The sequence below is a fragment of the Rhinolophus hipposideros genome (assembly GCF_964194185.1).
Source record: "Rhinolophus hipposideros genome assembly, chromosome: 7".
NCBI classification, from domain to species: Eukaryota; Metazoa; Chordata; class Mammalia; order Chiroptera; family Rhinolophidae; genus Rhinolophus; species Rhinolophus hipposideros.
Genome location: NC_138053.1, coordinates 62,475,057 through 62,490,509, shown reverse-complemented (window position 1 = coordinate 62,490,509; position 15,453 = coordinate 62,475,057). Strand labels below are relative to the sequence as shown.

At 33.7% G+C, this 15,453-nt stretch overlaps 1 protein-coding gene across 2 annotated transcripts in view; it reads right to left on the bottom strand.

Annotated features, from left to right (window-relative positions):
- The window catches only part of PDE4D (phosphodiesterase 4D), a 1,186,109-nt gene that overhangs the window by 1,115,373 nt on the left and 55,283 nt on the right, over positions 1 to 15,453 (bottom strand). The window contains exon 2 of one of the 2 annotated variants that reach the window (XM_081054416.1): positions 1,694 to 1,772. The exons of the other annotated variant lie outside the window; for it this stretch is intronic. The gene's annotated coding sequence lies outside the window, so the exon portion shown is untranslated. The remainder of the gene's footprint in view (positions 1 to 1,693; positions 1,773 to 15,453) is intronic. 2 annotated transcript variants of the gene reach the window in all.

The following is a 15,453-nucleotide window of genomic DNA, read 5'->3' as shown; positions in this document are numbered from 1 at the left end:
AGGTGACGCCCAACTCCCCAGGGAATACAAGTCATCTCCTATGCCCAGCAGAGATCCAAGAAGCCAGACAGAGCAATGCAAGAGAAAATAAAATGCTCCAGTGCCACCTACTGGGAAACAAAAGAAACATCTCTTCTTATCAACTTCCAGCAGTGTTCACTCCCATAAATGCCTAGGCAGAAAAATAATTCATAAAATACCATGAACAACCAAGGTAACAAGGTAGCTCAGAAAGAAAAGGAAAAATTTCCAGAAAATAAACATAAAGACATGGAAATATATGACTTAAATGACAGGGAATTCAAGATTGCAGTTCTGAAAAACCTCAACAAGATTCAAGAAAACTCAAGATAGGCAGTTTAATAAACTCAAAAACAAAACCAAAGAACAAAATGAATACTTTACCAAAAAGACTGAAATTTTAAAGAAGAACCAAATAGAATTTCTGGAGATTAAGAACTCAATAAAAGAAATGAAGAATGAAATAGCCAGCTTAGGTAATAAAGCTGACCAGATGGAGGAAAGCATCAGTGACCTCAAACACAGAAATCTGGAAATAATGCAGATGGAAGGAGAAAGAGACTTGAAAGTTAAAAGAAATGAAAGAACTCTACAAGAACTATCTGACCCCATCAGAAAGAAAAATATTAGAATAACGGGGATACCAGCAAGAGAAGAGAACAAGATGGGAACAGAGAACCTATGCAAACAGTAAGTGAGACCTTCCTAAACCTATGGAAAGAACTGGATCCTCGAAACCAAGAAACAAACAGAATACCTAATTATCTCAATCCAAAAAGGCCTTCTACAAGGTACATTATACAGAAACTGTCCAAAATTAATGACAAAGAAGGAATTCTCAATGCAGCCAGGGAATAGAAGATGGTAACCTATAAAGGAGCCCATAAAAATATCATCAGATTTTTCAGCAGAAACTCTACAAGCTAGGAGGGAGTGGAATAAAATATTCAAACTATTTAAAGAGAGAAATTTACCAGTCAAGAATAATATATCCAGCAAAGTTATCCTTTATATATGAAGGAGTAATAAAGACCTTTCCAGACATACAGAAGCTGAGGGAATTTTCCACCATTAGGGCTGCATTACAGGAAATACTGAAAGGGGTTATTCTACCTGAAACAAAAAGACAAAAGGATGCAGACTGTAAGATGACTAACAGCTAGACAGAAGCAGGAAGTTGCAAACCCTATTCAGAATAGGGCACTATATACTTAAATATAACATAAAAGTTAAAGGACGTCAAAACATAAAGATGAAAAAGAAAAGAAAACAATTGCTACTGCAACTCGGAAATGAACTCACAATACAAAGAGGGATAATTTATGACAACAAAAACATAAAAGTGGAGGACCTAAGGTCTGAATTTGCAAAAGTGAATGGAGATAAGATGCATGGAGAAGAAAAAGGACTACTGTATGTATGAAATTTTCTTTTACATAAACTTAATGGTAACCATGCAAAAAAAAAGTCCAGAACTGAGACATATAACATAAAAAAGAGGAAACAGATGGGAAAAAATCATCAAATATCACCAAACTAAAATAATAGACAGAAACACAAGAGCAAAGACAAAATGGAGACAACAAGCTAGCAGAAAACAAAAGATAAAGTGGCTATTAAAAAAATCCTCATATATCAATGATCACCCTAAATGTAAATGGATTGAACTCACCAATAAACAGGCACAGAGTAGCAGACTGGATCAATAAACAAAAGTCAACCTGATGCTGCCTTCAAGAGACACTTCTCACCTGCAGGAACAAATACAGACTCAACATGATTGGGTAGAAAAAAATACTCCAAGCAAATGGCATGTAGAGAAAAGTGGATGCAGCCATACCTATATCTGACAAAATAGACTTCAGGATTAAAAAGGTAGCAAGAAAAAAAGATGGACATTTCATAATGACAAAGGGGTCAATACATCAAGAAGACATAACACTTATCAAGGTATATGCTCCCATCAGAGACAGCCAAAATAAATAAAGCAACTACTAACAAAACTAAAGGGAAAAACTAGCAAAAACACAATTATAGTAGGGGACCTAAATACACCATTAACAACTATGGATAGATCACCCAAACAGAATATCAACAAGGAAATATCAGCCTTAAATGACACATTACACTAAATGGACATAATCGACATTTACAGAACACCAAAATATACATTCTTTTCTAATGCACATGAAACATTCACAAGGATAGACCATGGGTAAGAACACAAAACTAGCCTCCACAAATAAGACTGAAATAATACCAGGCATATTCTCTGACCACAGTGCTTTGAAATTGGACACCACTGCAAAAAGAAAGTGGAAAAAACCACAAATGAGTGGAAATTAAACAGGATCTACTAAACTACTAAACTACTCAACTACTAAAGAACAACTGGATCCAAAAAGAAATAAAAGGAGAGCTCAAAAGATACATAGAAACAAATGAGAATGACAATATGACCTACAAGTATCAAAACTTTTTGGATGCTGCAAAAGTAATAATAAAAGCGAAGTTTATATCATTCTCAAGAAACAAGAAAAATCCCAAATACCTTACATTACATCTTAAGGAAGTAGAAAAAGAAGAACAATTAAAACCCAAAGTCAGCAGAAGAATTATATGAAATAGAGAATACAAAGACAATATAAAAATCAATGCAACCAAGGGCTGGTTCTTTGAAAAGATTAATAAAAACGACAAACCCCTGGCTAAACTCACTAAGATGAAAAGAGAAAAGACACAAATAAACAAAATCAGAAATGAAAGAAGAGAAGTTATGATGGATAACACAGAAATACAAAGGATCATTAAGTATATTACGAAAGACAATATTCCACCAAATTCAACAACCTAGAAGAAATGGACAAGTTCTTAGAAAGAAATATGTAACTTTCCTGGACTAAATCATGAAGAACTGGAAAATCTACATAGGCTGATCAACATAAAGAAATTGAAACAATCATGCAAAACCTCCCCAAGGCAAAAGTTCAGGACCAGATGGCTTCAACCTGTCCTCCTCAAACTCTTCCAAAAAACTAAAGAAGAAACAATTCTTCCTACTTCATTTTATGAGGCCAATATTACTCTGATATCTAAACCTGGTAAGTATAACACAAGAAAACTACGACCAATATCTGATGAATACAGATGCAAAAATCCTAAACAAAATTCTAGCAAATCAAATACAACAATACATTAAAAAGATTACTATACATCATGACCAAGTGGGGTTCATTCGAGGGGCGCAAGGATGATTCAACATAAGCAGATTGCCAATGTGATACACCACATAAACAATATAAAGGATAAAAATTATATGATCCTACCAATAGATGCAGAAAAAGCATTTGATAAGATACACCAATTTATGATTAAAACACTTAATAAAATGGGCATAGGAGAAAAGTATCTCAACTTAATAAAGGCCACATATGACAAACCCTCAGTTAATACCACACTTAATGGTGAAAGTTTTTCCACTACAATCAGGAACAAGACAGAAATGCCCCCTCTCACCACTGTTATTCAACATAGTTTTGGAATTTCTAGCCAGAGCAATCAGGCAAGAGGAAAAAATAAAAGGCATCCAAGTTGAGAATGAAGAAGTCAAATTGTCACTTTTTGCAGATGACATGGTTTTTTATACAGAAAGCTCTAAAGACCTCACCAAACAAACAAAAACTATTAGAAACAATAAACAAATATAGTCAAGTTGCAGGATACAAAATCAATGTACAAAAATCCACTGCATCCCTACATACTAACAATGAAATTCCAGAAAAATGAATGAGAAAAAAATCCTGTTTGCAATTTCAACAAAAAGAATAAAAAACCCAGGGATAAACTTAACAAAGGATGTGAAGGACCTATACACTGAAAATTACAAGATATAATTAAAAGAAATTGAAGACATAAAGAAATGGAAAGATATTCCATGTTCATAGATTGGAAGAATCAACATAGTTAAAATGGCCATATTATCTAAAACAATATGCGGATTTAATGCAATCCTCATCAAAATCCCGATGGCATTATTTTAAAGAAATAGAAGAAAAAAATCATTAGATATGTATGGAATCACAAAAGTCCCTGAATAGCCAAAGAAATCCTAGCAAAAAAAAAGAACAAGGCTAGAGGTATCACACTTCCTGACTTCAAATTATACTACCAAGTGACAATAATCAAAACAGCATGGCATTGGCAGAAAAACAGACACACAGACCAATAGAACATAATTGAGAAACCAAAAATAAACCCACATATATATGTGGGCACATAATTTTTGACAAAGAAGCCAAAGGCACACAATAGAGAAAAGAAAGCCTCTTCAATAATTGGTGCTAGAAAAATTGGAAAGCTACATGCAAAAGAATGAAACTAGACTGCTATTTCACACCATACACCAAATTAACTCAAAATGGATCAAAAACCTAAATATAAGACCTGAAACAATAAATTGCATAGAAGAAAGCATAGGTACCAAACTTATGGACTTTGGGTTCAAAGAAGATTTTATGAATTTGACCTCAAAGGCAAGAGAAGTAAAAGCTAAAATAAATGAATGGGACTCTATGAAACTAAAAAGCTTCTGCACAGCAAAAGAAGCCATCAAAAAAAACCAAAGAGGTAACCAATTGAATGGGAGAAGATATTTACAAGCAACACCTCTGATGGGCTAATATCCAAAATATATAAAGAAACTCATACAACTCAACAACAAAAAATAAACAATCCAATTTTAGAAAATGGGCAGAAGACCTGAACAGACACTTCTCCCAAGAAGACATAGAAAAGGCCAACAGATATATGAAAAGGTACTCAACTTCACTAGTTATTAGGGAAATGCAAATCAAAACCACAATAAGGTACCACCTCACACCCTGTTAGAATGTCTATTAACAACAAGACAAGGAATAACAAGTGTTAGAGAAGCTGTGGAGAAAACGGAACCCTTATACACTGCTGGTGGGAATGTAAATTGGTACAGCTGCTATGGAAAACAGTATGGAGGTTCCACAGAAAAACTAAGCATAGAATTATCATATGGCCTAGCAATCCCTCTTCTGGGTATCTACCCAAAAATCTGAAAACATTTATCTGTAAAGATATATGTATCCCTATGTTCATTGCAGCATTATTTATAGTGGCCAAGACATGGAAACAATCAAAATATCCTTCAACAGGTGATTGGATAAACAAGATGTGAGATACATACACACACACTGGAATGTTACTCAGCCATAAGAAAAGATGAAATACTGCCATTGTGACAACATGGATGGATTTCGAGGTTATTGTGCTAAATGAAATAAGTCAGAAAAAGGTGAGAACCATATGACTTCACTCATATGTGGGATATAAAACTGAAAACAACAAACTAACAAGACAAATAAACAGAAACTCATAGACACAAAGGGTTACGTTTACCAGAGGGTAAGGGGGGAGTAGGCATCATATAAGAGGGTAAAGAGGGTCAAATATATTGTGATGGAATTAGATTTGACTTTTGGCGGTGAACACAATGAAATAGAGGATGCATTATAGAACTGTACACTTGAAACCTATATAATTTTATGAATCAATGTTACCTCAATAAATTTAATAAGAAATAAAAATTAAATAATGTTAAGGGTCAAAGGTGATTTCAGCACAACACTAGCTATCTTTGGCCTTGAGCACATGACACCACTATAAAAACTCTGAAAGTTTGCATTAGTGAGGCTGAGATCATGTAGGAACATGACACATGATCTCATAGCCATGCCCCTTATGCTTTATTTTCCAATAAATGCAAAACTTAATTATATCCAAAATTCTTTAATGCCCGCTCTGTGTGCAAGGCGCTATTCTTGACAGCCCAAAGGAATACAAAGATAACAAAACCTAATTTTATACCTTCCATGACCTTGAGGTCTAGAGGGAAAATAAATGTACAAAAAAACATGAGTAGAAAGCAGAGTATAAAAAGGGCTATAAACAGAATGCACCCTCTGTTGGATTATGCAATTCACTTAGCTGTCAGTTTAGTTATGGAGCCTTGAGAATGAAACCCACCCCCCTGGTGCTGCTGTGTAGAAAAGGCACCCTATTCCGTCCTTAGAGCACCAAGGACCAACCTCTAGCACACACCTAGTATAATCCTTATACATATGCTTCCCCCACTGTGAGGAGCTTGTCAAAGACAGTAGTAACTGAAGTTCTTATTTATCCTGTGTTCCTAGCACTTAGTTTAGTGTCTAGTATATTGGAGGCAATCAATAAATGGGAAATAGAAAATACAATCAATTTTATTCCTCTCCTCCCTTTTCTCTACACAGACACTCCCATTTTGGAATATAAACATACTACCCAGCTAAAATGCCACTTCTTCCTTACGGCAGTATGTAATGTTGCCTAATGGTCCCACATGAGCCAGTTTTTCATCTTTTCCTTGGATTGTTCAATAATTTATAACCTCCAAACTTCTAAAATGTTTTAAATGGCTGAATTCTTAAATAAATTATTGTCTATAGCCCATATTTGCTATCCTCCCTCAATACTTTGTGTGATCATTGCTGTTTGTGTACCGTTGCTTTTATGCACAAACTACTCGAAGGACGTACCTGACTCTAACACTGCATCTGTGAAGCCTTCAGCAACTCAAAAGAGCATCCATTTGTTGCTTTAACTAGAAATTGTTTAGCATCAATATTTACCCTGAAGCTAAACGAAATTTTGATTAGATTAAATCATATGTCTAGAAACGAATAAAATTTTCCAATGGAACAGAGATCTTCTTCACCTATGCAACGTTTAGTTTACTCTACCTCTGTGCTGTGTTTGCTCAAGAGCTATGACACCAAGGATTGTCCTAAAAACTAACTGCCCATGTAAATTTTTTTTTTTTTTTTTTTTTTTTTTTTTTTTTTTTTTTTTTTGGTCCTCAAACCTCCAACCACTGTTTTTCTCTAATTCATCTTCCTCCTGGATAATATCACAGATGACATATATTGATGACCCTTCAACTATATCTTATTTTATATGAAATACTTAGAGTAAGAGGTTAAATGATCATTTACCCCAAAATGATGGGCAGCTTTGACTTTCGACCTCCAAAAGTTTGCTGTACATTTATGAGTTTTCTCCACCCTCTGAGTAGGAGATGCCGGGATTAAAAATGCAAATGTGCTTTCCCCAGTCCAAAAGTTTCAGGTCTCTTTGTTTGGTCTTTTATATCTCTACACACAGCAAAATAAAACAAAACAAAAACAAAAGAAAGCGTGCATTAAATGCACAACTTTTAGCACCTTGCTGGGCACATAGAAAAGACTGGGCTAAGAACAGTGAATTGCTAAAAGATGCAGAAGAAAATTTCTAATTATAAAACATTTTGTATGTAACTGGGTATTTTGTTTCACTGACAAATCTCATATAGTCAGAGAACTCAAAACTCAACACTCAAAAAAGTTTATTTTATTAAGTTTAAGAGTCATGCTGAGCCGTCTAGAGCGAGTATTTTATGTGCTTTCATTTTGAAGTTTCTCATTTACAAGGAATCATTTATATTTTCTCCAGAGAACATAAAGCATTTTTGTTACTTTCAGTCACATATCAAATTGGTTTTATTGTTGACACTATGACCATAACTGCAATAAAAGCATCGAGGATCACCCTGAGAGAAGCGTTTCACAGGAGCACTTTATATTCACCAGACTGTGCCACGTATATACCTTGTATTTTTGAGAATTCTACAGAATCATCTTATAGATCATTAATATTCATAAAAAACTAAAGAGAAACCATAGAAGGAACATGTATAATTATATTTGAATCAACAGCTGCTGTACCCACCGAAATCTTCCCCCTGTCTCACATTGAAGACACCATCACTATGTTTTTGCAACTAAAAGAAGGTTGTTCTAAATGCAGATAATCTAAGAATCAGTCGTCTTACTTTCATGTCTTTCCCCAGAGTGGCTTAAAAAAGGAATATTTTAGAAAACATTTATAATGTCAAAATTTGTCAGTTGCTGGAAACACAGTCTAACATAGACTGCTTCTAAAACTCCTTGAAGGCCTGAAGATAACAGGTCCAGTATAACTGCATTAAATGTGTCTACAGGAGCTCAAAACAAGCATGACATGTTTCCCTAAGTGATCAAAAAAACCTGGCATAAATTTCAGACAATTTGAGTGATCCTAGAAATTATTATAATCTCTCACCATCTGTCTCTTCTAATTTCTCCATCCCTAATTCTGTTCTATTTTTCTCTTCACAGCCCCGAAGTAAAAAGCCTGCTTTGATGGTTATCAGTTCTTTCCCTACCACTGTAGGGCAGACTTTCTAAACTAGCAATAAAAAATAATTCTTTCCTACCAATTACTGAGATAGTTATAGAATCTCCTATTGGACCATCCTCTGGCTAAATGTTTAAAGCTCAACTAAAATGCAAATTAACAGCAGACAACGTAGCAATTATGCCTATAATGTGACAGCAGAAAAAAGTCAGTTTCATCAAAAAATGCAAATGTTTGGAACTGTAATTAAATTATTTTATTTTAAGTTATTTCCATTTTACAGAAATTTTTATGGCCTGGAAAGGAACCAGGAAACCTCAGCTGAAATAGTGCCAGATTAGGGTTTTTCAGTCTCGTCCAGAAAATGTCACTTTAGACACTCCACAGTTTTGGCAGTACACCTTTTAATTTAATGTGACTGAGTTGATTTTTCCTGAATTGTTAGATTGGGCGGGTTAAGGTAGCATAACTCTCTGAGTTCTTTTGTGAAAATTGAAGGTCACTCGGTACAGTAATTTACTGATAAGAAAGAAACATCTCTCTAGACGTAGGTAGAGATGATTGCTGAATCACAAAGAGATCATTATTGGACAGTCTCATTTGTGAGTGGGAGTGACATCTACTAGTGGCTTTAGTAAAATGCACGCATCCATACAGAACATATACTTATTTCATATGGCTATCCATTTCATATGACTGGTCAATGGTGCGGGTGGCGTGGGAAGAAGTAAATCTAAAACAATAGAAAACCAACAGCAACAAGGCTAGAACAGAAGGCACAAGGCACCAAAGAGGAAATCATATGAGAAGCAGATGATTATAAATCACAACAGACCACAGATGATTCCATATTGAAGATCTTAAGGAGACACAAAGTAAGAGGATGGAAAAGAAGAAATGACTGGTGAAATTTAAGAAATGATACACCTAATAAGAAAAGACAGTGAAAGTATAGAAAAATATTAATGGTTTGTCAAAATAGAATAACCCATATTTGAAAAAAGCTATAAGTTTACATGTAATAGTAACTAATGGTAGAGTATACACACACAGATAAACAAAAGTATAATGATTTTTTTTAATGCGCTTCCCCCAATGCATTTACTTTTTTTTTTTAAAAAAAGCATAGACTGATAATACAAATAGACAAAAATGCTATAACAGACGGAAAGAGGCCTCAATATTTTCTAAAGAACAAAATGTTCTGTATTATCTTGAAAGCATATAAGGAACATCAGAAATCCTTAAGATCCTGTGTCTGGGTCTCTCGTTGGTCCAAAGAGAAGCATCTTTAATAAGAAATGACCTGGGCACTGACTCAACATCTTGACACGGCCAGAAACCATCTTGACATTGCCAACCTCCACTGGAGACTGATAATATTGGTTCCACTCTCAGACATTTTCAGGGAAATGGAAAATAAGTTAACCATTTGCCTTCCTTTACCTGTAGTTTTAAAGCAATGGTATTCCAAAAATAAAAGCTAACTATATGCCACTGGTAAAATATTAAACTAATAATGATATCTATTATTCAGGTAATGAAAGTGTAAGATTCTATTTTCCCATAGAGTTCTTTGCACAAGGTAATCAATGTCAAGAAAAATATGGTTTGACTGCATTAAAAAAATGTTTATCTGAATTAAAAATAAAAAACATAATTAAAAAGTAAATGCTTAAATGTAGAAAATATCTGTTACAATATGACAGACAAGAATAAAATCCTTAGGGATAAAGAGATAATGTTAATCGTGAAGAAAATCCTAAAACCCTAAAAGACAAAAGTATGCAAGACAGTTTTTTTAAATATGAACCTCACTACTCACCCAAGAAATGCAAACTAAAACAATGATATTCCACCTATAACTAGAAAAAATAAAAATCATCATATGGAAGTCTGGTAAGTGGACAATGAGACAAGCATACTTAGATATCTCTAGTGACAGAGTACAGTAAAACTGTCTTTTTGGAAAACCGTTTAGGAAAAGCTTTTGACTTGCTAGTTTCACAGCTGGAAACCTATTCTAATAATTCAAAATGCAGATCAAAATGTATACACACAGATGTTCCCTAGAAATTTGTATATGATACAAGGAAATGTCCAACAATGAACTCTTAAGTAAATTATGATATGGTTATATTACACAGACATACAAAGTTTTTAGTTATACAGGAAAATGTTTATGATAAATTGCTATCTGTTGGAGAGTGATTAAAAAGATCCCTGGACACTGACTACCAGCTTACTTAAAATATTTTTTTCTAAAATATTAAACAGATAGAAACGGAATACCCACACTCATTTTTATTGTGCAACTGTATGACAATATGTTTATGTGATGCTTTGTGAAAGGTAATAACAATCAAATAGAAGATAGCAAGCGAAGAATTCTCCAATATAAAAGGAAAAAAAATAATGAGGCCAACATTTTGGAGGATTATTGAAATTAAAGAAGTTTACTTTAATTAAATGATACTTGACTCTACCTTCTTTCTAAGGCAATTTCCAACTTTGGAAATATAACCTAGACTAGTACCATTAAAATGGATCTAAAGACAAATTTTAAGGTCACTTAATTTTCCCCAAAAATCTGCTTAAAATTATTGTACTTTGCAGAATTTTAACTTATTACATTTACTAGTTAGTCTTCATTCTTTGATGCTACCTGCATATCCTCATTTTTGTATCCATCTTAGACAACCTGTTTTAAACATTTGGAAGGTAAACTCAGAACCACGTGACTGTTTCTACTTGAATAAGAAAAAGAAACCCTGATCTGTAAGTAAACAATAGGCACATTTATAAATATGCACAGAATTGTCAAAAATACTACATAATTTTTGGTTCTTAGGCAAATAGAAACTTAAATGTTGTCACAACATTTCCATCATTGTTTAAAGGTTAAGGAAAGTTCTCAAAAGCTGCAATTTATTCATTCACAGAAATATTTTTACAAGGAAAATATGAAACACACAAAAAAGCATGAATATGCTTTGATAAAATGAGTAGTATTTTTCTACCCCATGCAGCTATTGTTATTAACATTTTTAACTGTTTAGGTAAATTTAATTCATGAAAATGCACAAATTCTAACAGTACACTGTTGACAAATAGATACACTTATGTATCCCACACCCTTATGATGATATAGAACACTTCCATCTCACTAGAAAGTTCTTCCATGTCTCTTTCTAGTCAGTCTTCCTTCACAGAGGCAATCATTATTCTCTTTTTTAAACCTCATATTAGTTTTGTTCTAGAACTTCCTATAAATAGAATCATATAAGATGTATTCTTTTTATTTGGCGTTTTTTGCTCAGCATGATGTCCGAATCATTCATGTTTTTACTTGTATCAGTAGTTCATTCATTTTTACTGCTGAGTCATGTGCCATTGTATAACTATACCAAAATGTGGTTATTAATTCTCTTGTTGATAAATATGTGAGTTTTTTCCAGTTTGAGGCTATTGTGAATAGAGCTGCTATGACCATTCTAGACAAATCTTTATGTGTATATAAATTGGTATTTCTTCTATGTAAATAACCTGAATAGAATTACTGGGTTAAATTGTAGGTGTACGTAACTTTGTTTTTTTAAGAGCAAAACTTTTTCCAAAGTAATCATAAAATTTAATGTTCTTATCAGCAATGTATGAGATTTCAGTGACTCCAATCCTCACCAATATTTAGTGTTCTCAATATATTGAATTTTGGCTATTCTAGTGGGTGTGTAAATAGTATCTCATTGTGATTGTAAATGCATTTCCCTGAAGACTAAAAATACTGAGCACTCTTTACTGTGTTGATTGGCCATTCATATATGAAGAGCAATAAAAAAAAATATGGTGAATGTTTAAATTTTTTTAAAAAATTTATTGCAGTAAAACTTATTGCCATTAATCCCCCTCAAAATACTCTCCCTCACTTCGAACACACTTATCCCATTGTCCTTGCCACTTTCTGAAGCAGTTTTGGAAGTCCTCTTTTGTGAGTGTCTTTAGTTGCGCTGTTGTGGCTGCTTCGATGTACTAAATTGATTCAAAACATTTACCTTTCATGGTCATTTTGACTTTGGGGAAGAGCCAGAAGTCGCAAGGTGCCAGATCTGGTGAATAAGGTGGATGAGGACACACCATAATGTTTTTGACAGAAATCACCGTACCAGAAGTGATGTGTGACATGGAGCGTTGTCATGATGGAGCGTGAAGTAAAGACACTCACGAAAGAGGACTTTCAGAACTACTTTAGAAAGTGGCAAGAATGATGGGATAAGTATGTTTGAAGCGAGGGGGAGTATTCTGAGGGGGATTAGTGACAATGTGTCTTTTACCATAATAATATTTTTTATGTAAACATTCCCCATATTTTTTTATCATTCGTATGTACCTTTGTAAAGTGTCCGTTCAAGTATTTTGGCAATTTTTATTGATTTTTGTGTCTCTTTCTTATTGGCATAGAAGTTCTTTATATGATATTGATTCATGTCCTTTGTCAGATATGTTTTACAAATATTTTCATCTGGTTAGTGGCTTACCTACTCATTTATTTAATCATGTCTTCTGATGAGCAGAAAGTTAATTCTGATCTCTTCAACCCTGTACAAGGGCACTAAATCCCATTCATGAGGTTCTACCATCATGAACTAATCACTTCCTAAAGGTCTTATCTCCTAACACCACCCTGTTGGGGGAGAGGGTATATTTTAATATATAAATTTTGGGAGGACACAAACATTCAGTCCGTCACAACCACCAATTTGAAAAATAATGTCCTATGGTTCAGTGTGAGGTCGGAGGGATAGTGGATGGGGGGAGGGGGGTTCACAGTGTGAGGGATATAAATGATGAACGTCTAAGTATTACCTTGTCTTGTACACCTGAAACTAATAAATAAAAAAAAAAAAGAAAAAGAATGTCCTATATTTTCTTCTGTTAGTGTTAGAGTTTCATCTTTTACTTTTAGGTCTGTGATCCACTGTGAATTAATTTTTATGGTGTGAAGTAGGAATGAATATATATAAATATCTATATAAATATCAAACTGTTCCAGCACCATTTGTTAATAATACGCTCCATTCTCCCGATTTAACTGCTTTTAGTGTCTTGAAAAAAAAAATTTCATATAAATATTTGTCTATTTCTGGACTCTATTGTGTTCTATTTGTCTATCCTTATGCCAAAATTTCACCATAATGATTACTGTGTTTTTATAGGAATTCTAGATCAGGTAGAATTGTTTTTTGGTGTGTTTTTTTTTCCCAAGTTATTTTGACTGCTCTAGATTCTTTGCTTTTTCATACACATTTTAGAATGAGCTTATCAATTCCTATAATATAAAAGCTCACTGAGATTAAAATTAATTTGAGTCTATAGATTAATTCATGGAAAATAACATTTTAACCATAGTCTTCAGGTCCTTGAACATGGTGTATTTCTCCATTTATTTAAGTCTTCTTTAGTTTTGGTCAGTAATAGTTTGTAGTTTTCTGTGTAGAGGTTCTTCCCATATTTTATTAAATTTACTTCCAAGTATTTTACATTTTCTGACACTACTGCCAATGGAATTTTAAAATTTCACTTTAAATTATTTATTGCAAGTATTTATAAATACAATTGAATTTGTACTGACTTGGAAACTGAAATCATGCTCATCTCACTTACTAAATACATTCACTTTTATTGAAATTGTTCATTATGATTACCTATGCACACGTTCAAGTCACCAATAAGTAAAGGCCATTTTACTTCTTCCTACAAAAACTATGCCTTTTCATTCTTATTCTTGCATAGTTGCACTGGTTATAACCTCCAGAAAAATATTGAATAGAGGTGTGACAAAAGACATTGTCTGAACCCAATCTTAGGGGAAAAGCAGTCTTTCACCTTTAAGGATAATGTTAACTAGTTAACTATAGGGTTGGGCTTTTACCCACCTCCACCCCATGGCATTTATCAAATATTCCTGCAGATGATACTTTGTTGGGTGCATTAGCATTAGTGCTGTGCTGTGCAATATAGAACGTTCAGTAGCATCCTTGGCTCCTACCAACTAGGTGGCAATAGCCCCCTTCCCCTAGTTGTTACAACCGAAAATGTCTCTGGACATTTATCCCATGGTCAAAATTGTGCCCATTTGAGAACCACTGAATTAAACTGAGGCAGTAGGTAAGAGACAGGAGATTCTAGTTAACTTCATCATAGAGATCTTCAGGCAGCTTCCTGAGTGTGGACTGGTGTTTTCTGAACTGCACCTGACTTGCTTGATTCCACTATCTACTTATACCCCTTAGTCCATTCAGAGAATCTGATCCATTATTTTAGATGCAATACTTATATGGAACTTAAACAATCATCCTCAGGCCCCCAAGATACCGCATTATCCCCCTAGAAATGAAATATTCCCAGGCTTCCAGGCTTTCTATGTCCCTCAGAAATGGCACAGAATGACAAAAACCTTATCTTTATTTCCACTGCTTGTTTCTCCTGAAGAGTTAGAGATAAGGCCTTGTGGTATTTTCTTACCTCCAATAAAGGCTATTCTTTTTTTAAATGATTCCATTATGTTTTTTAATAGAGCCATATTTTATATACACACTTTCTAATAAATATAATAAATGTTATTCAAATGTAACAAACTTTGACAAACTCAGCATATCTTAAGAGACTCAACCCTACTATGTGAACTACACAATGAGCCAGTGTTTACCGATCTCTTTGAGATGTGCTATTACAAGAGGGCTAAGAGTCTAAATACAGAGTGAACTTTGTAAATTGAAAAAATATACACATTTCTGTTTTTCAAATATTTTCAGTGTTAATAAAATGCAAAGTAATATAAAAGAAACTTTTTCTCACTGAGTATTTTTACAATTCTAGATACTAAAGGTAACAATTTGTATCCTGTATAATGTTCGCAAAGTTTTGTGACATCAGAACAGATTGGAAAAAAGGAGCCTAAACAAAAGCAGAACTATAAAGTAAAGAAAGCTACAAGCATGGAGAAATAGGAATCATTAGAGAGTTCTCTAAGATTCACTATGAGTAAAACTGGTTAACATAGATGGAGGAAACAACTATGAAACTTAAGATGTGAAAGAAAAATAAGCAGTTAGATGGAAACTAATATGTCTAGAAGTTAATTACAGCATTTAAATA